This window comes from Pan troglodytes, chromosome 9 (assembly GCF_028858775.2).
Source record: "Pan troglodytes isolate AG18354 chromosome 9, NHGRI_mPanTro3-v2.0_pri, whole genome shotgun sequence".
NCBI lineage: Eukaryota > Metazoa > Chordata > Mammalia > Primates > Hominidae > Pan > Pan troglodytes.
Genome location: NC_072407.2, coordinates 37,818,123 through 37,842,721, shown reverse-complemented (window position 1 = coordinate 37,842,721; position 24,599 = coordinate 37,818,123). Strand labels below are relative to the sequence as shown.

Below are 24,599 nucleotides of genomic sequence, written 5' to 3'. Positions count from 1 at the left end.
AGGGGCCACAGTTTTGACACTGTGCATGGAAGCCAATTTGCAAGGGAGAATAATGATTGAATGGGAGAGGAGGGAAGGAAAACTAGAGAAGAGGAGGTTAGTTAAGCTACTCTCTCTCTTAATTTTTCAGTAAAGTAATATGTATATGTATATATTTCAAAGTGCACATAAATATATATAGCTTGATGAATAATTGATTTATTTACTTCTAACAGCATAGATTAATTTTCAGACCTACTTTTTTGAAAAGGAGTTTTAAAAGATGGTAAAAGGAGAAAAATGGGATGGTAGCTTGAGTGGAAGCATCAATGGAAAGGAATTTTTAGGGCTGGGCTTGGTGGCTCACGCCTGTAATCCCAGCACTTTGGGAGGCTGAGTCGATTGCACTCTAGTCACCCAGGCTGGAGTGCAATGGCGCGATCTTGGCTCACTGCAACCTCTGCCTCCCAGGTTCAAGTGATTATCCTGCCTCGGCCTCCCAAGTAGCTGGGATTACAGGCGCCCACCACCACACCCGGCTAATTTTTGTATTTTTTAGTAGAGACAGGGTTTCACCATGTTGGCCAGACTGGTCTCGAACTCCTGACCTTGTGATCCACCTGCTTCGGCCTCCCAAAGTGCTGAGATTGCAGGCATGAGCCACTGCGCCCAGCCCATAGACAGTTGTGAGCACGAACACTGAGCCAGACACGCTCCCTAAGGTGTTATATGGTAATTCATTTACTCCCCATAATAATGAGAAAGGCAATATTTATACGCCCATTTTACAGATAAAGAAATTAGCTGTGGGACTTATGGAAGTTAACTTTTTGACGTTTCAGTTTCCTTATCTATAAAATGCTAGCATTTAGAACATTGATAAGATTCATAGAGCCCATTCATTAGTTCAGCAAATTTTACTGAGCCCCTACTATGTGCCAGGCACTATTCTAGGCACTGGAGAAAGAGCAGGAAAAATGTTTTATTAGAAATACATTATATATATATATGGTTGGTGCAAAGGTAATTGCAGTTTCAGACCATGAATTTGAAATCATTATAACTAGGCTCAAACACATCTTTATTCGTAAGAATAGGAATCATTACAATCAACACATTTTTACCAATGAGAAATGTTTGTTTATTGCTGTAGTGTAAAAATCCATACTTCAACATTTGAACTCTTGGAAAGCATTTTCTGCATCCTGCTGGTTGTGGAAGCGTTTTCCTTGCAAAAAGTTGTCGAGATGCTTGAAGAAGTGGTAGTCAGTCCACGAGAGGTCAGGTGAATATGGCGGATAAGGCAAAACTTTGTAGCCCAATTCCTTCAACTTTTGTTCAAAGTGTTGGCTGTGTGACATACGGTTGGGCATTGTCGTGGAGAGGAATTGGGCTCTTTCTGTTGACCAGTGCCGGCTGTAGGCATTGCAGTTTTTGGTGCAGCTCATCGATTTGCCGAGCATACTTCTCAGATGTAATGGTTTCTCTGGGATTCAGAAAGCTATAGTGGATCAGACCAGCAGCAGCCCACCAAACAGTGACCATGACCTTTTTTTTGGCGCAAATTTGGCTTTGGGAAGTGCTTTGGAGCTTCTTCTGGGTCCAGTCACTGAGGTGGTCATCGCCAGTTGTATAAAATCGACTTTTCGTCGCACATCACAATCCGATTGAGAAATGGTTCGTTGCTGTTGCATAGAATAAGAGAAGACGACACTTCACAACGATGTTTTTTTTTTTAAACTTTCACTCCGCTCATGAGGCACCCACTTATCGAGCTTTTTCATCTTTCCAATTTGCTTTCAGTGCCGAACAACAGTAGAATGGTCGACGCTGAGTTTTTTGGCAACCTCTCATGTAGTTGTAAGAGGATGAGCTTCAGTGATGGCTCTCAATTGGTCATTGTCAGCCTCCGACGGCTGGCCACTACACTCCTCACCTTCAAGGCTCTTGTCTCCTTTGCAAAACTTCTTGCACCACCACCGCACTGTATGTTTGTTAGCAGTTCCTGGGCCAAACGCACTGCTGATGTTGCGAGCTGTCTCCGCTGCCTTACAACCCATTTTGAACTCAAATAAGAAAATCACTCGAATTTGCTTTTTGTGTAACATCATTTCCATAGTCTAAAATAAACATAAAATAAACTAGCAAAAAAACATAAAGTGAGAAATGCCCATTAAAATGATGTATACGGTAACCACATTTATTTACATTCTTAAATGTAAATAACAAGAATTATGTTCTTAATTTTATCTTTTCTTGCCTTATGTTTTATTCCAATATCAAACGGAAAATTCTAACAATGCAAAAACCGCAATTACTTTTGTACCAACCTAATATCTATATATATATATACACACATGAATAATTTGTTATATAATTTGATTTTTTTTTTTTTTTTTTTTTTGAGACAGAGTCTTGCCCTGTCACCCAGGCGGGAGTGCAGTGGTGCGATCTCTGCTCACTGCACCCTCTGCCTCCCGAGTTCAAGAGATTCTCCTGTCTCAGCCTCCTGAGTAGTTGGGATTACAGGCATGCACCACTATGCCTGGCTAATTTTTGTATTTTTAGTAAAGATGGGGTTTTTCCACGTTCGCCAGGCTGGTTTCAAACTCCTGACCTCAGGTGATCCACCTGCCTCGGCCTCCCAAAGGGCTGGGATTATAGGCGTGAGCCACAGCACCCAGCCTAATTTGATTTTTTAAAAACCCAAATATAAGCTTCATATTTATTTCTGCAAAATTCTGTCTACTGGATTACACAGTGTCAATTACAGCCTAACTTTCAGTTGAAAAGCTAGAATCTTCCGAGATTCCCCCAGGGGCCATGGAGGATGGGCTGTGGAGGGTCCCTGATTTCCTCTGCTCCTCCAGAGAAGAGCCACCTGCTAGTCTTCTCCCTCTGAGAGAGAGATTAGGCTTCTATGGCAGTGGAGAAGGTAGAGGGGGCACAAGAGATAACTTCCTGAACACCTCTGCCTCTAACTTCCTACATTGTCCTCTCTGATCCTCATACAGCCAGGAGTGGTGAGTCAAGCAGGTGCTATTGTGCCTGATTCACAAGTGAAGGTACTGAGTTATAACGAGGTGAAGGGTCAAGTTCTAGGCACTTCTCCAACTGTAATGTACATGAGGATCACCTGGGGATCTTGTTAAAATGCACATTCTGATTCAGTGGGTTGGGTGTGGGGCCTAAGGTTCTGTATTACTAAGAAGCTCTTGGGTGATGCTGGAGACCACGAGCCTCTCGGTGAAACAGCAGGTGAGATGCTTTAGGGCCAGTTCTCTGGATAGAGGTGGGAGTCGCAATCACATCGCCCCTAGCTCCTCCTGCCACTAAATTTGGCCACTTCTATTTGGAAGTTGGGAGAGGATTATCCTATTGCAGTCCTGTGTCTAGAGGGGAAGGTGACTCATGTCCCCTGCTCCTTCCCCAGGCAGAACTCAGAGTTCTTTGTGTCTTGTCTGCTCCTTGCCTGAGCTTTTTGGCTATTTCTTTTTCGAAACTTGAATAAAATACAACAGCAAGAAAATAGCAATGACTCCTGTTGGAGTCCAGTATAGCTGAGATCACCTGATTTTAAGTCGGGCTCAGGTGAGGCAACTTGTTATAATGGAAAGCTTTTAGCTTCCAGAGTTAGACACCTGGGTCCAAATCCTGGTTCTGCCCCTTACAAAATATAAATAGAAGGAAAATGTACTTAAATTTCTTGGCTGGGTGCGGTGGCTCATGCCTGTAAGCCCAGCACATTGGGAGGCTGAGGCTGGTGGATCATTTGAGGCCAGGAGTTCACGACCAGCCTGTCCAACATGGCAAAACACTGTCTCTACTAAAAATACAAAAATTAGCCAGGCATGGTGGTGCATGCCTGTAGTCCCAGCCACTCGGGAGACTGAGGTATGAGAACACTTGAGCCTGGTGGGTGGAAGTTGCAGTGACCTGAGATCGCACCACTGCACTCCAGCCTGGGTGACAGAGCGAGACTTTGTCTCTAAATAAATAAATAAATGAATAATAAATTGCCCTCAGCTAAAGTGGCAGACTTCCATCCTGACCCTTACTCTGCCCAATAACCCCACTGGAGGGCAGCCCATTTCAGGTTACTCTGCAACATCACCAGAATTCTCAGAATGCTCAGTCTGCAATTCCAAGTTATTCCAAAGCTAAGTCAGTCTGATGTTCTGGGAAGAGAAGCTGAAAGCCCAGCACTTAGGGGAAGTTTGGCCTCCAGGGCATCCCTACAGGTTGTACTCACTGATGGGTGGCATGGTGTGGGGGATGATGGGAACTCAGTTGGGTCTGAGGACAGAACCTCCCTATCCCTTGATGTTAAGTTAGCCAGAGCACAACACCACCAGCCCACATATGATGCCAAACCTCCTTTCCCAGGCAGCCCACACCAACCTCTTCCAGGAGTCGATGTTTCCTATGGAGAATGGATTAAATAAGAATCTCCTTGAATTCATCAGAGAGCCCTGAACTCTGATGTCCTGTTGGTCCTGATCTTGACTCCACCTCTCTCCTTGAGGGAACTGGTGTTCTATGGCTAGGACAGACTCGAATCTGAGATTGGGCACATCTGGGGCTCCAATCCACATGAAGTAAGAGAACACCGGATAAAAAGTGAGTATAAATTGCCATGTCCAAAACAAAATCAAAGCCAGGCTTTCTGGAGTGGAAAGTGCAGGAGAAACTTGTAAAGGGGAGGCCAAACCTAGAGCTGACCCTCATATTCGTGGATTTGCCTTTGTGTTTTCTCATTGGTTTTCCTGCCACCACCATTTTGGCCACACAGGGGCACTGCTTACCCTTGCTATTCTCTTAACTCCTTCTAAGGAGTCTGCCTCAAGACTGAAAAGTTCGAATAGGACCTTAGCAAATGCCAAGATGACATGTAAACTCAAAGCAACATGGGTTATAAGCATGGCCATGAAGATGCAGAGATCATAGGGTCCAGAGCTCCCCAGTTAACCCAGTTGCGCCGCTGAAAGGGGCGGACCTCAATTCCTCTTGGTGGAACTCGGGAACAAGAAGGGAAATGAATGCGGAGAAAACCAGGATCCAGGTAATCTGATTTCCAAAGGGCCGTTCTGTCGCTGCGGCTTGGGGTTCCGCCCAGGTGTCCGCGGGTCCAGGTGTGGGGGCCGCCCCTTCCCCCCGCCTTGGGAGGCGCTGGGACCTGGCTCCGGGCCCGCCTGCCGCGCTGACAGGGACGGGCGGCTTTCGAAGCCTGGCTCTTTGGAGGCTCGGTGTGGGGAGCCCCTGGCTGCGGCCCTGGGCTGCAGGGTCACCGCGAGCCGAGCTGGGGCGCCGAAGGGGAGGCACCGACGCCCCGCTTTCGGGACATCGCCGGCCACTTCGTCCCGCGCGAAGGCGAGGAATGGAGGAGGGACAGGAGGGCGCAGTGGAGGCAGTGACGAGGGGCCTGGCTTGATGCCTTTGTGGGGACCCGGGGAGAGGGGTGGTGATATTAGGTGATGCCCTGGGGACGGGGACCCAAGCCCGGGCCCAAAATTCTCCCCCGCCCCGCTGCGGGGCTCCAGGCTGGCTTTTGAGGCGCCTCCCGGGGACCTCGCGGGATCCCAGGGCCGGGTTTCGTCCAGCGGCTGCTCAGGAATGGGGTCCTCCAACTCGGAGAGGAGAACAAGATCCAGCCAGCCCCGCAGAACAGCAAGGGAGGCCCCTTCCCAAATGCAACGCAGAGAGGGCTTGTTCTCTGCACGGAGACTGATCATGGATTTGACGCTATCTTAAAATGAACATATTACCCACACTAATCAGAAGACCATGTTTTACTTGGCTACATTTACCCAGTAAGAGCCGTACAGTTTAGTTGAAAGATAGTAGCATATGTAGCTAATAGTCCAGGATTCGGGTTTTAGCACCTTTTCTTATAACATATGTGCAGTTTAAGTCTGCGAGCCTTGTTTTGACAATGATGATGATGAGGATTAATAATAGTTATTAATAATAGTATATAGCAGCTCCTTTTATTGAGCACTTTCTGTGGAACAAGCTCTGTGTTAAGCATTTTACAAACACTAATTTTTTCACTGAACTCTTAAAATTTCCCTGTAAGATTTATTCAGGGACTTTTAGCTTTATATATTTTTTTAAAAAGTCATCTTTTCATCATGCAATATATATCATACACCATTATATATGCATATATACATATATTTGGTTGGTATTTCATGATGATTGTGGAAACCCCACAACCTAGAGCTCAGCTTCCCATTATCTCACTTGGGGAGGCAGCAAGTTGCAACAGAAAGAACTTTAGAGTCAGACAGACCCAGTCAGTCAGCCCCTCTGAGATTGTTTCAACACCTATAAAGCATGTTGAATGTGGCTCCAATGTGAATTGGGGAACTTTCAAAAAATTTTCTTCTTAACAGACTGGGGCCTGGCATCAAGGCTGCTTTGGTTAATATTCCTTCCCCTCCATCCTTTATGCTGGACATGGGTACAGTCTCCATCATCCTGAACCCCCTGTCTAAAGACCTTAGGAGGGATTGTTTTTCTTAAAATGATCTGGAAGCCTGCAATGCAGGGTGTCAATTTCTTCTGGGGAAGCCTCTTGTCTTCAAAATAAAATGATATCTAGTCACTGAGGAACAGTTTAAAGATATTTTTAAATAAAGCAAAGAAGTTCTAATTATATTAGCAGTATGAAGATAAGTTAGAGCAATAAAGACCTTATTTGGAAGTATCAGCGTAGAAAACAAAGTCTCCGAGGAAGTGACTAGACATAGAGATGCAATCACAAGGCTTGAAGAATCAACCAAATGCAAGTAGAAAATCTGCAGATTAAAAACGCAGGAAAAGAGAGAGAAGAAGACACTAGGAAAAAGAGAATGGAAATAGCTCAACATTTGACAAGGTCTTTTGTAAAACGCTAAGAGGAGAAAGAGTCCTGAATGAAGCTAACCAGAGCTGGAGAAGATTAAAGCTGGATTTTCTTTTGCTCAGAAAATATAAGCTTGACTTCAAAAAGACAGATGGTGGGTGTCTCTCAGAGACAATCTCTAACAGAGCTTGAATCTGATGAAGAATACCTGATATGGAAAGTGAGCAATGAGGTTTTTGGTGGGCGTGAGTCAGAAGAGCAAATACAAAAGCAGGAACCTTGTCGGGTTCTCTTTCCCCACGCGAGGGCCCAAGCTTTGATTCAAATTAATCTTGGCATTTCAACAACACTTAGAGGTATTTTATGAGCCAGAGAAAAAAGTGAGGGATCTGAGAAAAAAGATGATTTGGGGAAGAAAAGAGCAGATGCTCATGACAAATGTTGGTGACGATGTGAAGAAATTGGAACCCTTATACGTTACTGATCAGATTGTAAAATGGTGCAACCATTTGGAAAACAGATTCTTGGTGTCTTGGAAAGTTAAATATTGAGTTGCTATATGATCCAGCAATTTTACTCCTAGGTACATACCCAAGATAATTAAAAACATATGTCCACACAAAAACTTGCATAAATACATGCAAGTTTTTAATAATATTTATAGCAGCTCTGTTCCTAATAATCAAAAGGTAGAAACAACCTAAATGTCCATCAGTGAATGAGTGGATAAACAAAATGTGGTATATCTATACAATGAAATATTATTTGGCAATAAAAATGAATGAAGTACTGAATATGCTACAACAGGAATAAACCTTGAAAACATTATGCTAAGTAAAAGAAGTCAGACACAAAAGGCCACCTATTGTATGATTCCATTTATACGAAGAATCCAGAATAGGCAAATCTAGGGAGACAAAAAGTAGTAAAATACACTGCTAGGCCATGGCAGGGGCTGAAGCAAAACTCGTTTTCTTTGTAACTCAGATACTCTTTGGGAGAGGCTTTGGGTAAGATAAGGTCTGAAGACAAGAGCAGCCTCTGGGGACCGAGCTGTTCCCTGGGACATGGCAGTTACAATGACTCTTCTCAAGATTTGATCCAATTCATCTTAGCCTTCAAAGGGAGGAATGGGTGTGTTGAACATTCGTAACATTTTTAGTTCGTGTTCTTTTTCATCAAAGCTTACTTCCAGAAGGAGAGAGAAGTCAGCACACAGGCAGGTCATCTCAGTTTTTGATAGTTTCTAGAACTCTGCCCACTCAGGGATGGACATGTCATCTGTGTACTCATTGTTCATGCTACTCCAGCACCCACACACATAATTTCCACGAGAGCTGGGACTTTGTCCATTTTGTTCACAGCTCTATACAGAACAGTGACTGGCATGTAGGAGGTACTCAACATTTATTTTTAAACTGAGAGGTTGATTATATAGGCCCATTTTGTTGTTCCCAAAAGACACACTTTATTTTGCATGCAGATTTATTTTTGTAATTGTATCTTCAAATATACAGTAAAGGTCTTAAATTGTGAAAGAGTCATGGGTACTACTGTGACTATCAAGATGTGAAGGGTTGAGGCCTGGGCTGGAATTTGGATCCTGTGGAATGAGAACATCCAGCTGTGGGAATCCATCTGAGGCCAGCAGCCCAGAGCCACAATTTCAAAATAAAGAAGGAACGCAGGAAATACCCTCATATCTTTGTATAACCATTTGCTGCTACCAGTCAGATTAGAATTAGTGCTCAAAGGTAAAGATAAGTGAATCTAAACAAAATTGACAGTCCTTTAGCCAGCCTACAAAAAAAAAAGAGAGACGATCCAAATAAATAAAATCAGAAATGAAAAAGGAGACATTACAACTGATACTGCAGAAATTCAAAGGATCATTAGTGGCTACTATGAGCAACTATATGCCTACAAATTGGAAAATCTAAAAGAAATGGACAAATTCCTAGACACATACAACCTACCAATATTGAACCAGAAAGAAATAAAAAACCTGAACTGACTAACAACAAGTAATGCGATCAAAGCTGTAATGAACTCTCCCAGTAAAGAAAAGCCCGGGACTCAGTGGCTTCACTGCTGAATTCTACCAAACATTTAAAGAAGAACTGATACCAGCCAGGTGTGGTGGTTCATGCCTGTAATCCCAGCACTTTGGAAGGCAGAGGAAGGTGGATCACTTAAAGTCAGGAGTTCAAGACCAGCCTGGCCAACATGGTGAAATTTCATCTCTACCAAAAAAAATATAAAAATTAGCCAGGTGTGGTGGCAAAATACTGCAGTCCCACTACTGGGGAACTGGAGGGAGAACTGCTCGAACCCAGAAGGTGGAGGCGGAAGTTGCAGTGAGCCAAGATCATGGCACTGCACACCAGCCTAATTGACAGAGTGAGACCCTGTCTCAAAAAAAAAAAAAAAGAAAAAAGAAAAAAGAACTAATACTAATCCTACTCAAACTTTTCCAAAAAATAGAGGAGAAAGGAATACTTCTAAACTTGTTCTATGAGGCCAATATTACCCTGATACTAAAACCAGAAAAAGACATATCCAAAAAAGAAAATTATGGGCCAATATCTGATGAATATTGATGTAAAAAATCCTCAAGAAAATACTAGCAAACCAACTTAAAAAATACATTAGAAAGATAATTCATCATGGCCAAATGGGGTTTATCCTTGGGATGCAAGGATGGTTCAACATATGCAAATCAATCAATGTGATACACCATATCAAGAGAATAAAGGATAAAAACCATATGATCACTTCATTGATGCTGAAAAAGCTTTTGATAACATTTAGCATCCCTTCGTGATAAAAACTCTCAAAAAACTGGGTATAGAAGGAACATACCTCAACAAAATAAGTGCCATATATGACAACCCCACTGCTAATATCATACTGAATGGGGAAAAACTGAAAGTCTTTAAGATCAAGAACATGATAAGGGTGCCTACTTTCACCGCTGCTATTCGACATAGTACTGGAAGTCCTAGCTAGAGCAATCGGACAAGAGAAATAAATAAAGGACATCCAAATTGGAATGTAAGGTGTCAAATTATCCTTCTTTGCAGATGATATGATCTTACATTTGGAAAAACCTAAAGACTCCACAAAAAACTATTAGAACTGATAAACAAATTCAGTAAAGTTGCAGGATATAAAATCAACATACAAAAATCAGTAGCATGCCTATATGCCAACAGTGAACAATCTGAAAAAGAAATTTAAAAAGTAATCCCATTACAATAGCCACACATAAAACTAAATACCTAGGAATTAACCAAACAAGTGAAAGATCTCTGTAATGAAAACCATGAAGCATTGATGAAAGAAATTGAAGAATACCCCAAAAATGGAAAGATATTCCATGTTCATGTATTGGAAGAATCAATATCATTAAAATGTCCATGCTATCAAAAGCAATCTATAGATTCAATGCAATCCCTATTAAAATACCAACGACATTCTTCACTGAAATAGAAAAAAAAAAACATCCTAAAGTTTATATGGAACCACAAAATGCCCAGAATGCCAAAGCTGGAGGCATTTTGTGGTTCCATATCTCCAGAATGCCAAAGCTGGAGATAAAGAACAAAACTGGAGGAATCACATTACCTGACTTCATATTATACTGCAGAGCTATAGTAACCAAAACAACATGGTACTGGCATAAAAACAGACACATGGACCAGTCGAATAGAATAGAGAGCCCAGAAACAAATCCACACATCTACATTGAACTCATTTTTGACAAAGGCCCCAAGAACATACACTGGGGAAAAGACACTCTTTTCAGTGAATGATGCTGGGAAAGCTGGATATCCATAGGCAGAAGGCTGAAACTAGACCCATTTCTCCTGCCATATACAAAAATCAAATCAAAATGGATTAAAGACTTAAATCTAAGACCTGAAACTATGAAACTACTATAAGAAAACATTGGGGAAAATCTCCAGGACATTGGTCTGGGCAAAAATTTCTTGAGCAATACCCCACAAGCACAGACAACCAAAGCAAAAATGGACAAATGGGATCACGTCAAGTTAAAAACCTTCTGCACAGCAAATGAAACAATCAACAAAGTGAAGAGATAACCCACAGAATGGGAGAAAATATTTGCAAACTACCCATCTGACAAGGGATTAATAACCAGAATATATAAGAAGCTCAAACAACTCTGGAGAAAAAAAATCTAATAATCTGATCAAAAATGGGCAAAAGATGTGAATAGACATTTCTCAAAAAAAGACATACAAATGGCAAACAGGCATATGAAAACGTGCTCAACATCATTAATCATCAGAGAAATGCAAATCAAGACTACAATGAGATGTTATCTCACCCCAGTTAAAATGGCTTTTATACAAAAGACAGGCAATAACAAATGCTGGCGAGGATGTGGAGAAAAGGGAACCCCCATATACTGTTGGTGGGAATGTAAATTAGTACAATCACTATGGAGAACAGTTTGAAGCTTCCTCAAAAAACTAAAAATAGAGCTACCGTATGATTCATCAATCCCACTGCTAGGTATATACCCCAAAGAAAGGAAATCAGTATATTAAAGAGATATCTGCACTGTCATGTTTGTTGTTGCACTGTTCACAGTAGCCAAGATTTGGAAGCAACCTAAGTGTCCATCAACAGATGAATGGATAAAGAAAATGTGGTACATATACATAATCGAGTACTATTCAGCCATAAAAAAGAATGAGATCCAGTCATTTGCAACAACATGGATGGAACTGGAGATCATTATGTTAAATGAAATAAACAAGGCACCGAAAAACAAACATCACATGTTCTCACTTATTTGTGAGATCTAAAAATTAAAAAAAAAATAATTGAATTCATGGAGATAGAAAGTAGAAAGGATAATTACCAGAGGCTAGCAAGGATACTGAGGGTGTGAAGGGTAGGTAGGGATGGTTAATGGGTACATAAAATAGTTTAAAAGAATGAATAAGACCTAGTATTTGATAGCACAACAGGGTGACTAGAGTCAATAATAATTTAATTGTACATTTAAAAATAACTGAAAGAGCATAAATGGACTGCTTGGAACACAAAGGATAAGTGCTTGTGGGGATGGATACCCCATTCTCCATGATGTGATCGTAACTCACTGCATGCCTGTATCAAAACATCTCCTGACCTTGTAAATACATATATGGGGTGACACCTATAATGTACCCACAAAAATTAAAAAATAAAAATAAGGGGAAGGTAGGGTGGCCATCATGATGGTCAAGCAGTGACGGGCTGGGGCCAGGGTGACAGTTGGCAGTTGGAATGGGGGAACTGTGAGGAATCTGAGAAGGTTGGAAGTCAGCCCTGACCAGAGGGGATGGGATGTGAGAGACGGATGTCAGGTGGCATGAGGCAAGGGAAGAATTTCAGAGGCAGGAAGAAAGTACACATAATAGCTCCCTGAGCAGAAACAGAAATGGGAAGGGAATATGATCTGAGAGAGAGTTTCATCTGCCTTTACAATGCCCGAGGCAGGGATTGGCACACAAGGACAGGGTCTTGTCTTCTGGTAGCTTGTCTAATACAGGACACAGGCAAGCTCACAAGAAACTGCCTCGTAGGGCTGAGTGAAATTCGCTGATAGAGCTGCAGAATCACATTCCTCAAAGACAGAGGAAGGAGCTTAACGTAAGTTTGGGTTCTCTGGACCTGAGATGAAGGCAGGGTGTCAGGAGGAGGTGGCCAGCCAGTCTGGGGGGTTTAGGGCAAACTGAGAAGGGCGAAGTGAGTCGGGCACTAAGATTTATGAAATAAACACACCAAGTTGTGTGAATAAATGATCAGGGAAAGAGAGAGTTGCTTGAGGAGTAAAGAGAAGCCAAAGACCCTGGATCACTCAGAGAACTGGAGACAGCATGGGGGCTTGAGCCAAACTGCCGGGATTTGTTCTGTCCCTTGTTGCTTGTGTGTTCCTGGGTCATTATCACCTTCCCTGTGCCTTAATACCTCCATCTGTTAAGTGGGTACTATTATAGTATCTATAGCAAAAGCTACATAAATTGATAAAGTAAAATGGCGGGATGTTGCTTGGTGCATAGGAAGGGTTCCATCAATGTTAGCCGGCCTCAGTGCATTAAGAGGGACAAAAGAGAGGCTGTAAGCCACACTGAGCTAGTGCAGCGTCACTGAAGTTCTAGTAGGGAGAGGGCTTTAAGAAGTAGAACGGGGTCAGGATGACCATGGGGAACACATAGTGTGCACATGAATGCATTATTTCATTAATTCTATGCAACTCTGTGCGAGGAACTACTATCTGCCCAAGTTTACGGATGAGGAAACCGAGGCTTATAAACAGAAAGTGACCAGCACCAGGTGGCTTAGCCAGACACATGCGCAGCTGGAATTTGAAACTACAGCTGTACAGTCCTACAACCCATGCACCCACACTGCCCTTTAGGAGCCACCCAGCAGCATGAGGGGAAGGAACAGGCTGGCCCTGGCAGTGTGGGGCTGCAGCCAGCTGTGCAGATCAAGTGGGCAAAGAAGAAACGATGTGGCAGATGTAGGTCACTCATCTTGAGACCTCTGGTCAAGAATGAGGGGCCGGGCATGGTGGCTTAAGCCTGTAATCCCAGCACTTTGGGAAGCTGAGGTGGGTGGATTACCTGAGGTCGGGAGTTCGAGACCAGCCTGACCAACATGGAGAAAAACCCATCTCTACTAAAAATACAAAATTAGCCAGGCGTGGTGGTGCATGCCTGTAATCCCAGCTACTGGGGAGGCTGAGGCAGGAGAATCACTTGAACCTGAGAGGCAGAGATTGCCATGAGCCGAGATCACGACATTGCACTCCAGCCTGGGCAACAAGAGCCAGACTCCGTCTCAAAAAAAAAAAAAAAAAGTAAGGAATAAGGCAACAACTTGGGGGCATGAAAGGGTCACCTAGGAGTTTTTTCAGAGGGTCATGCAGGACATGTTTTCAAGCAGGGTGGAAATGGAGAAGGAGAAGAGGCTGGGGGTATAACTGATGGAAAAAGGGCCTTGGGGGAGTGAGAAGTGCTGAAATTGGGCCACATCAGAAGGAAATTTGTTTTGGACAAAAGGAAGAGAATGGCTACAATGGGAGGGAGCCCATTATTGTATCAAAGTAAGTAAAGGCTGGCCACATGCCCCTGCTCACTCTGTGGGAAGAAAAGCTGAACCCCACCTTGGCACAGGTGTCTGGTGAGCTGGGAGGGCACACTCGACTGGAAACCAGAACATTTGTGCAAGGGCTGGGGTGTCTTAGAGAAAGCAAGTTGGGTCCCTGCTGGGGATCAGACCAGCCTGAGCTCCAGCCATCCACACACCCACCCAGGCACTCCACAAATTGTTGGGACTAACCAGAGAGTCAAAATTACACAAAACAAGAGATGCCGTCTTCGCCGATGTGGCTCACAGGCTGTGGGAGAGACTGGCAGGTGAACTGGCAGTTAAGGCGGGAATGATGCTGTAACTGGTGATGTGAATGAGGCCGTGGAAGTCCTGAGGAGGAGTCCCAGTGCAAAAGTGAGATCTAAGTTCAGGGCTGCAGGAAGGGGCAGAGGGAGGAGCGGAGGTGAGAGTGTTAGGCAGGGCAAGCAGCTTCTGCAAGCGACTGGAGGAGCAGGGCACAATACCTTCCAGGAGCTGAATGGTGTTCTCAGCCCCTGGAGCACAGACTGCGGGTGTGGAGAGGTGGCAGCTTGCACTTTATCCTTATGTGGCTGAAGGGCCATCGATGTCTTTTGAGCAGGGAGAGGCCTGATGGGATTTGGAGAGCTGCCTGTTTCCTCTGTGCTGCAGGATGGGATTGAGCATGCCCCTGGCTGAGGAAGGAGGGCACAAGGACGCTGCGGCCAACAGGCCAGGTGAGAGGGGACCTCGGCAGCAATCACAGAGTGGGATGGCAGGCTCACGAAATAATCCAGAGAAGGGCTTGGGGGTCTTGGCAATGGTGAGGACGATGGTGTACATCAGCGAGAGGGTCATGCTGGGGAAAGTATGATGAGGTGCTTTTATGTGAGGAAAGGGGAGAAACCTGGTTTTGATGTGCGTGCAAGATGTCTGTGCAGTCACATCCAGCAGGCAACCAGCCTGTAGGATGGTGGTTTGGAAGAGATGTGGGAAGGAATCAATGACTTGGGAGGTGTCAGCATAAATCGAAGTCCCAACTCCGGGTGCTGCGTGGGTGAGTCTGTCTCCTCGCCCCAGGAACAGGAAGACTGCTCTGCTGGGTGAAATGAAAAGGTCGAGGTTTGGTTTTGATTTTTAAGGTGGACAAGACTTGAGTTTATTACTTGAGCTTGAGACACGATGGAATTGTCTGGAGCTTATTGAGACACTGTGGGAAGGCACCCACAGAGAGGGGTGCAACCCTGAAAGAGGGAGGGGATAGTTAGTGGACACACATCTCTGAGAAGTCCGGATTCATGTGCAGTGATCCACCTTGGGCAGGGGAAGGGGGAAAGGGGCTGGGGTGGAGGTCTGAGGTAATAAATAGCTGCTGTACACGTGGGAAGAGCCGGGGGGGACCTTGGTGAGAGCACCAGGAGGTGCAGGGAGTGGGCTTGGAGCCTGTCACTCCACAAGGGCAGAAGAGGGTCATTTTTGATGGTTTTTGTCCATAGGACTCTGCACCTTAGGTGCAGGAGAGGAGGTGACAGGAAGCTGAGGCTTGGCTGGCCACATGCAAAGGCATGACTCCTGCCCTGCAATTCAAAGGCACGTACAAACAGAGAAGTAGGCCTGGAGGACGGTGGGGCAGCCCTGCAGGTGTCTCTGCACAGAGCCTGAGGGGTTTGGGCAGACCTTTCTGAACCTGTTGATGGAAGTCTGAGGAGGTGCCTGGGAGGAACTCCATCCCCACTTCATCCTGAGGGACCATAAGGCCAGGCTCTGATCGCTGGCCTTTTGACTAGAAGAGCAGAAAAGCACCTGGGGGGTCCATTGCAGCAGCAGCCAAGCTGAGCAAGAGCAGATGTGTTTGTGAGAACATCTGAGATGCCCATGAGGGCCTCCCAGGGAGGGGGTAGCTCCAGGTGGCTTTGCAGGAGGAGAGGAGCCAGGGAAAGTGGAGTGACCACAGGAGCTCAGACCCCAGCTCAGTGCTGCCTGGGGATGCTCCGGTCAACATTCGTGCACACGAACCGCCTGTAATACCACACTCACACCCCCAAGCCATACCCACCGTTTCCAGGGCACCTTACAGACTGGAAGCACTTGCCCCCAGACTTCATCCTTTATGCTCATAACGACCCCATGGGAGCAGGTGCTTTGATGCCTCGCAGATGAGGAAAGAGAGTTGGAGAACTTAGGGAATTTTTCTAACATCACACAACTCACAGGTCGGGAATCCAACCTGAATTTATCCTCACATCTTTTCATATTGCATGCTGTTTAATTTCCATGGCCCTTTGTTATAATCAATCTTTGCCATACACTCACAGCTCCCTTCTTTGGGCTTACTCAGTAAATGGCAAGCCCAGCCAAGATCAACTCTTTGCCTACTACTCCCACCTTCAGAAGCATGGCTGACCATGGCTGGAAAAAAAAAAAAACAAAAAAACCCTCCACTTTGATGGCCAAATTCATGGCCTTTAACCTCAAGTCAGTCCAGTGAGGCTCTGGTGCTGTCTGGCCCATTCACTCTCCCACTACTGCGGATAACTATTTCATACCTTCTCCTCTGCTTCACATTCCTGGAAGGATCCAGGACCCCAGCGTGCAGCAAAGTTATGGTAGGAAAGCTCCATCTCTGATCATCAGAGAAGGTGCCTGAGGTCTGGATATCGGTACCAACCACCTCTGCCCAGTTCCCAGGGATCAGCTGAATATGCAAATTCCCTAGGGTTTGACAACGAATGACTCCCCTGATACTAATTCACATATTTAACATGCTCTTTGGGAGTGATGGCATTTTGAAGAAGGGTTCATTAGCGCCTTGTTATTCTGAGTGGGCAGTGTTAGGGGACCCACAATGACTGTGCTCTATGCTGCTCTTCCCTGTCCTGTCTCTCTGTCTGCATCAGAAAGAAGATATGCAACTAACATAAGGCTAGGAATGTGTCACCTGGCTGCTTCTCACCTGGGAGGGGTGAGGGGACTTTGGGTGAAACTTGGGGAGATTCACTGCAGCTCCCACTTCTCCTGGGATGCACCAGGCCAGCAGAGCTGCCATCTGTTTTACTCTGGTTCCATGCACCACCTCTACACAATGAGCACCAAGCAGAGATGTCATTTGAGTGAAAGTGATGTCCGTTGACAAACGGTAACTCCTTTAAACTTCACTGCTCCTTCCATCCTGTCTAGGGCCACAGAGCAGAGAGGTCAACGGGGCCCCAGTCTCTCCCTACCTCATGACCGTGGTCCTGTGGTTTGCAGGCTTCTTTGTGAACCAGTAATTCTTTAGGGAGCTTAAAAATATTAGAAAATTTTTATTTAAAAGCATTAGATTTTTGTAACATTCTAGCTCCATAACTATCTAAATGGCTCCTAGAAACAAGCAGACATTTCTTTCTTAGGCTCTAAGTTGAGGTGACCTTCCTTAGTGGTGAATACTGTTTGTTAAAACCACAAATCTCAGAGTTGACTCTGGCAGGTTGAGTGTCCATGCAGACACCAGGGAATGCAGATGGTACATATCTGAGTCCAGGTAAGACCCAAGTAAGAGTCCCTTAAGGGTGAGACACAACAGGAATCAAAGTTGAAGAAGTGACAGATGTCTATAAAGTCCCCTTGGTGGAAGAGCTGGTCCCAATGGCTGAGGCTGGAGCTGGCATCCTTCTGACAGGGAGACCAGGCTGGGTATTCTGCCCAAGTCAGCCTGTTGCATGCCCTGGCTACACATACACTTGATAGCTCTGGGGAAACCCAAGTCCACAGGCTGAGCCACAGGAAGATTCTAGTCCAGGAACTGCTGGACTGGGGTGGGGGACAGGGGCAGGTAGAAGCAGAGATTCAGGGCATAGGAGAACTACATCCTGAGTGTTCTAGTTAAGAGCTAGGAAGCAGTGCTGGCATCAAAGCTGACTTCTCTGCAGAGCCACTGTTGAAGACCCAGAGGAGCAGAGCAAGAACCGCATCTGAGCACCAAGACTTCTCTCTGGTCTCAGGCCCCAGGCAGTGTGGCCTTCTGTCCCGTCCCCATGCCTGCCAGGCCAATTCCCTCCTCTTAGTTCTGGTCATGAGGGGCCCTTGCACTTCCAGGCCCCCCATCAGCCTCATCATTCCACTTATGGAAATCTCTCTCATGAACTTCCCAAGCCCCCACCTGCTTGCTAGACCCCTCAATATCAGGCTGCTTTCTGGGAGCCCATTGCTTTCTCAAAGCCCCACACCTCTTGAGAGTTGCAGACCTGGGAAGTGAAGCAGAAGCTTCTCAGGGTACCATGAGCACTGTGCAGGGACAGAGACTGGAGCCCCACCCTGCGGGCTTCTGGCTTGGCCCGGCCCTGCAAAGTCTCAGGTCATGTGGCCTGGAGTTTCTGTAACAATCTAAGGTTGTTACAATCTAAGGTTGTAACAATCTAAGGTACCAAGTCTAAGGTTCTAAGCAGACACTGCTGCCTCTTCATGCTGCTCAAATAAAACAGTGATGGGGAAAAGGAATGTGAGATCAAGAGTTCCAAGGTGAATGGGGTGTGTCAGAGAGTGGGAAGGAGTGGGTGGCAGACCTAGGGACCATTTTTCCTCTCCACTCTCTAAAATGACTTTCACACCTTTTTATCTCTTCTCATACCTCCAACAGCCCTGACTCTCCTTACTCTCAGCCACTACATTGCTTCCTGTTTAGCTGAGAAAACATGTAAACTACCCCAGATTTTATTAGTAGCCATTCTTCCTCTTAAGCACTGGACCCCACCCTACTTCCTATTCAAGGACATCCCTCCTGCAATTGACCTCTATCCACCTGCATCATTAGTTTTTCCCTCCCTGTGGGATCATTTCTGAGCAAATCATCCTGGGATGGTGAACTTTTAAAAGTCAACTCGACAGAGCTATAATTTGTGTATAAAATGCACCCATTTAAGATGTGAAGTTAGATGAGTTTGACAAATGTATACACCTGTGGAGTCACCACCATAGCCATCACATTATATAAATTCCCATCACCCTCCAAAGGTTTCCCATCGCTGAGTAGTATTCCCTTGTATGGATACAGCACAGTTTGTTTATTCATTTGCCTATTGGTGTACAATTGTGTGGTTTCTACTTTTTGGCTATGATGAATAAAAAGTGCAGTGAACATTCATCGATGAGTCTTTGTGTGGACATATGTTACCATTTCTCTCGAGTAAATACAAGTGGAATAACTGAGCTATGTGATATGTATAATTTTATGAGAAACTTCCAAACTTCTTCAAAGTGGTGGTACCACTTTACATTTCAATGGCAGTCTATGAGAATTCCAGATATCACCACACTTGGTATTGTCAGGTTTTTCCCCCTAACGTTAGCCATTCTATTTTGTGTTTGTGTGTGGAGGTATTTTCATTTTGGTTTTAATTTGCATTTCTCTGGTGACTGATGTTGAACCTCTTGTGTTTATTGGCTATCCATATATCTTGTTTTATGAAGTATATGCATATCTTTTGCTTATTGTATTGTTATAGTTTTCTACATATCACCACACATTTGTCAGCCTAAACCAAAAACTAAAGTCCACTTACTGTCTCTCAGTTTCCATAGGCAAGCCGTGGCTCAGCTGGCTCTTCTGCTCCAAGTCTCACAAGGCTGCAATCAAGGTGTCAGCCTGGGCTACAGTGTGATCTGAGACTCAGGTCTTCTTCCAAGCACAGGTGGTTGTCTGCAGAATTCATTTCTCTGCCGCTATAGAACTCATGGTGGCTTGTTTCCAGGCCAACAGGAGAGCTTCTCTTCTGCTTCAAGAGCTTAAAATTCTTCTTACCATGCCCATTTTTGTATTGGGTGGTTTGTCTTCTTACTGAGTTGGATGAGTACTTTATAAATTCTAGGTACAAGCCCTATGCAGATGTACATATTGCAAATATTTTCTCCCAGGCCATAACTTGCCATTTCATTTTCTTAATGGAGTGTTGGGAGAAGAGAAATGTTTGATTTAAATGAAGTCTAACTTCTCAACTTTTTTTTTGTATGGTTCATGCTTCTTATTCCTATATAAGAAACATTTGCCTATCCAAAGGCTACAATATTTTCTCCTATATTTTCTTCTAGAAGTTTGATAACCTTAGCCTTATATTTAGTTCTATGACCCATTTTAAGTCAACTTTTCTGTATGACGTGAGATAAGAGTTGAGATTCAGTTTTCCCCCCAAATTGATATCCCATTTTTACCACACTATCGGTTGAAAACACCATTTCCCCTGTTGGCACCTTAACTGAAAAAAATAAATTGACCATACATAAGTGGGTCTAATTCTAGATGCTTTATTGTTGTATTAGTTTACATTTCTCTACTTATATCTACAATAATTATGTGATTGCTCCATGTTTATATTAAGTCTTTAAATAAATTATATCCTTCAGCTTTTTGTTCTTTTCCAAAATTGTTTGAGCTATTCTATGGCACAAAGGTCATATTTTATATAAATTTCAGCTTGCCAACTTCTAAAAGAAAACAAGCCTGCTAGGTTTGCACAGAATACATAACTCAATTTGGGAAGAAATGCCATTTAATGATATTGAATTTTCTGATTCATAAATCTAGTATATATCTCCATTTTCCTTCAACATTATGTTATAGTTTTTGGTGTACATGTTTGCACATATTTCATTAAAATTTCACTGAATATATATCATAGTTTTGGGTGCTGTTATAAATGGCATTTAAAAATTTCATTTTCAGGCCAGGCGTGGTGGCTCATGCTTGTAATCCCAGCACTTTGAGAGGCAGAGGCAGGTGGATCACCTGAGGTCAGGAGTTCAAGAGCAGCCTTGCCAATATAATGAAACCTTGTCTCTACAAAAATACAAAAATTAGCCAGGCATGATGGCAGGTGCCTGTAATCACAGCTACTCGGGAGGCTGAGGCAGGAGAATTGCTTGAACCCGGGAGGCAGAAGTTGCAGTGAGCTGAGATGGTGCCATTGCACTCCAGCCTGGGTGACAGAGCGAGACTCCATCTCAAAAAAATTTTTTTTTCATTTTCAATTATTCATTGCTAGTATATAAAAGTATTACCAATTTTTGTATAGTGATCTTGTGTTTTATGACTTAGCTAAATTTACTTAATAGTCCAGGAGATTTTAAAAAAGATTCCTTATGATTTTCTATAAATATGACCATGTCATCAGCCAATAAAATTTGTTTCCTTCTTTTCCTATCTATATGCCATTTTGCACTTGCTGAGACCTCCAACACAATGTTAAATAAAACTAGTGAGACCAGACATCCTCCACTTGTTTCCATTAGTAAGGAGAAGGTATTCAGTTATTCAGTATTCAGAAAGTACTCAGTATTCAGTGTATGTATATATGTATATTTAGTGTGTATATATATGTATCCAGTAAATTTTATATATATAATATATAGTATATCTAAATATAGTATATCATACCATTAAGTATGATGCTGTAGGTTTTTCATACATGCCCCTGATAAGGCAAAGGCTGAGGAAGTTCCCTTAAATTCTAAGTCTGCTGAGATTTTTTTTTTATCATTAATGGGTATTAAATTTTGTCAAATATTTTTCTGTATATATTTAGATTATTATATGGTTTTTCTTTTTTAAAAAAGTATAATGAATTACATTGATTGATTTTTGAATATTAAGCCAACCTTGGATTCCTGGAATTAATTCTAGTTGACCATGATGTATTTGTGTGTGATTGATATATATATATATATATATATATTTAGTGTGTGTGTATATATATGTATATTTAGTGTGCGTATGTATACACAGTACATAATTATATACATAATATATCTAAATAATATATGCATATGTTATATATAAATACACATACATACATACATACAGTCTTCAATTTGCATTGTTCCAATATGTACAAATTTCAGTCACCATGGGTTAAATAAATAACACGAGGGTGACCCAAAAATATCGTTCAAATCTCAAATCTCAGTTATCAAGGCATATTAACTGTAAGTAGTCGCATAAAGTGCAAACTTCACTGCTGGCTCCTCAGTCCAAAAGTCACTATATAAGTGACAGATGTGCATCATGATCAGTGACCAATCATGACACTTCTTTCAAAGCCTCTCTGATCTCTTACTGCACAACTCTTACTCAGTTCACACACAGACAGCAAAATATGTTGCTGTGTTACCTCCCCGTCTTCCAGTGATAAACTCATGTGGCATTCTATAAACAGGTAATCAAAATGAAAAGTGAGAAGGGTGGAGGTGAAATCTGAGTCAAACCTAAATGCAGTTAAAGATTAAATAGTTGACCATAGGAATGCTGATGCTGCTGTCATTTGAAACTACATCTGCAGCCAGAGGAACTTACTGAAGGTAAACTTATTGACATAAAGGTATAAGCGGTTATGACAAAAAAGATGATGTCTCAGAGGAAGTGTCTGTACTTAACTTTCCCTGCTTTCTCATTTCCTGTGCACTATTTTTTCATTTGTTTTCCTGTGAAATATATAATACATACATATACCAACATAACAATGTAATGTGCTCAGTTCAAAAAATTATAAAGTGCACATCCTTCTCCCTCCTGCCCTGCGGATGTATCCATCACTCTAGAAGTTGTGTTAAATGTTTCCATGTGTTTTTTTTATTGTTTTACTACACAGGAATTCATTCCTAAAAAATGCTTATCTTTTTCTCTTGCCTCACTTTTACTTTATGCAACTATCATTTTTCATGTCTATATTATATTTTTGAGATTGTGTCTGTATTGATTTATAGAACTGCAGTTCATTCATTTCCCCTGCAGTACTGCATTCTGTTTTATGACTGTATTATACTCAGTATGGATTAATCCCAGTCATGATGTAGAGCAACAGAATCTTATCACAAGAAATGACATACTGTGTGGTTCCATTTATATGCTCAAGAATATGCTAAACTAATCTGTGGGAATAGAGGTCAGAACAGTGGTTCTCTTGGGCGGGGGGCATGGAATGGAATGGGAAGGGGCACCTTTGGAAGTGTTGGAAATGTTCTAAATCTTGAACTGGATGGTGATGGCCCAAACATAATCATATTGAAGATTTGCAAATATTCACATTTACATGTTTAACAAAAAAGCTTAAAAAATAAATACATGAAAATATCGAGTTTATAAACAAGTATTAATATAAGCAAATATAAACAATTATTTATAAATTATTTCTGGAGTTTATAAACCAACACCTATGGCCACTTAAGAGATATTTTCAATACATAAATGCTGAGCTCTGAATTTTTCCCAGTTGTTGCCATTCCACTAGGCATGTTTTATGAAAAAAGTGAAGGGACACTGTGTATAGGGGTTTATAAGATTAGCTATTTAATATTTTTTAAAGATAGGCTTTCATGAGTTCAACTACGTTTTTCATTGAGAAATCTAGACATGCATTAGAAAGTGGCTTGCCAGGCATGGAAGGCTGGGGGCTGTGTTTAAACCTGCATGCCCATGTTGCCTGATCAAAATCCTTCACAAATGGTTTCTTCATGAGAATCTGGTCTTTCATCATGGCGGTCACCTTAGTCCTAGGGGAAAAGGATAGGATTTTTTTTTTTTTTGTCCTTCTATGTCATGAATTCTTTGTTTAACATCAAACTATTCTTACTGCTGAAATCCTACACCTGTTAAAACCTTACAGGTGAGGTGATAAAAAGTAAGGAATAAGATCTGAGCTGGAATTCTGGCCTGGTCTTTTACTGTCACTTAGAACCAGGCCTGGCAAAGGGCGAATATATGAGAAGGAATAGCTACCCACATTATCATTATTGCTTTTATTATTGCACCTGTTCTTGATGATTTTATAGTTTTTTTCTCTAAGAACAATGTAAAGTGTTTAGAAGCCCAATAAAAAGCATTGAGAAATACAATACAAAACATCCAAAAACTGCCCTTTATTGGAGTAACTCTCTCATGCCTAATGGTTCTGGGACTCCAGCTCCTCTTCTGTGCATGCTCCAAAAGAGGAACCAGTATGCCCGCTCAGTGCTTCCTTAGGGGAAAGGGACACCTTTCTCTGCTGGATTGGCTGGGCAGGTAGATGGGATCATCCCTGCCAGCTGTTTCCTCTTTACTTCAGAAGGCTGTGGTGAACCACAAAAGAGAGAGTGGACATGATGCTTTGAAAAGTGTGTATCGCCTTGCAGACAGAGGCTAGCGTCCATTACCTACTCTCATTTCTCCCCATCCCAACCATATAAAAACGCTGGGCAACCCGCCAGGATGTTTAGGAACAAATTATTACCCACCCATGCTTAGGGAGGCCCCAGTGAAAAAGGCCTCTTCCAGAAATGCCCAGCATCAGGAACAAGGACTCTTCCAAAAACACTCAGTATTAGGGAACAAGGCCTCTTCCAAGAACACCCAGCACTGGGAAAATGGTGTGCCTGTGTGGTGGCCGGGTGTCATGGAAAAAGGACAAAGGCAACCCTCTCCGGTACCATGTGGTATAAAATGCAGAGGAGGCCTTACTGGAGAGAATCCTACAAGAGGAGAAGTGGAGTGTTCATGAACCTCAGATCCATCCTCCCAAAGACAGGCAGGCAGAGCAGGGCAGTGCTGGGCTGGACGTGTCACAGACAACCCTGTGGTATCGCAAAGCACTCAAGACGTACGGGGTGGGTGGTGAGCTAATGCTGTGCTTCTAGAGCT

The 24,599-nt window shown here is 43.1% G+C and overlaps 1 long non-coding RNA gene and 1 pseudogene across 1 annotated transcript; one reads left to right on the top strand and one right to left on the bottom strand.

Moving 5' to 3' along the window:
- Positions 1-1,060: 1,060 nt before the first annotated feature.
- On the bottom strand, positions 1,061-2,096 carry LOC129136359 (histone-lysine N-methyltransferase SETMAR-like; annotated as a pseudogene).
- Positions 2,097-12,113: 10,017 nt separating this feature from the next.
- Positions 12,114-20,340, top strand: LOC107967062 (uncharacterized). Its single transcript, XR_001707239.3, has 3 exons — positions 12,114-12,496; positions 14,583-14,697; positions 19,508-20,340. It is a non-coding gene; the product is annotated as an uncharacterized LOC107967062 (long non-coding RNA).
- Positions 20,341-24,599: the final 4,259 nt, after the last annotated feature.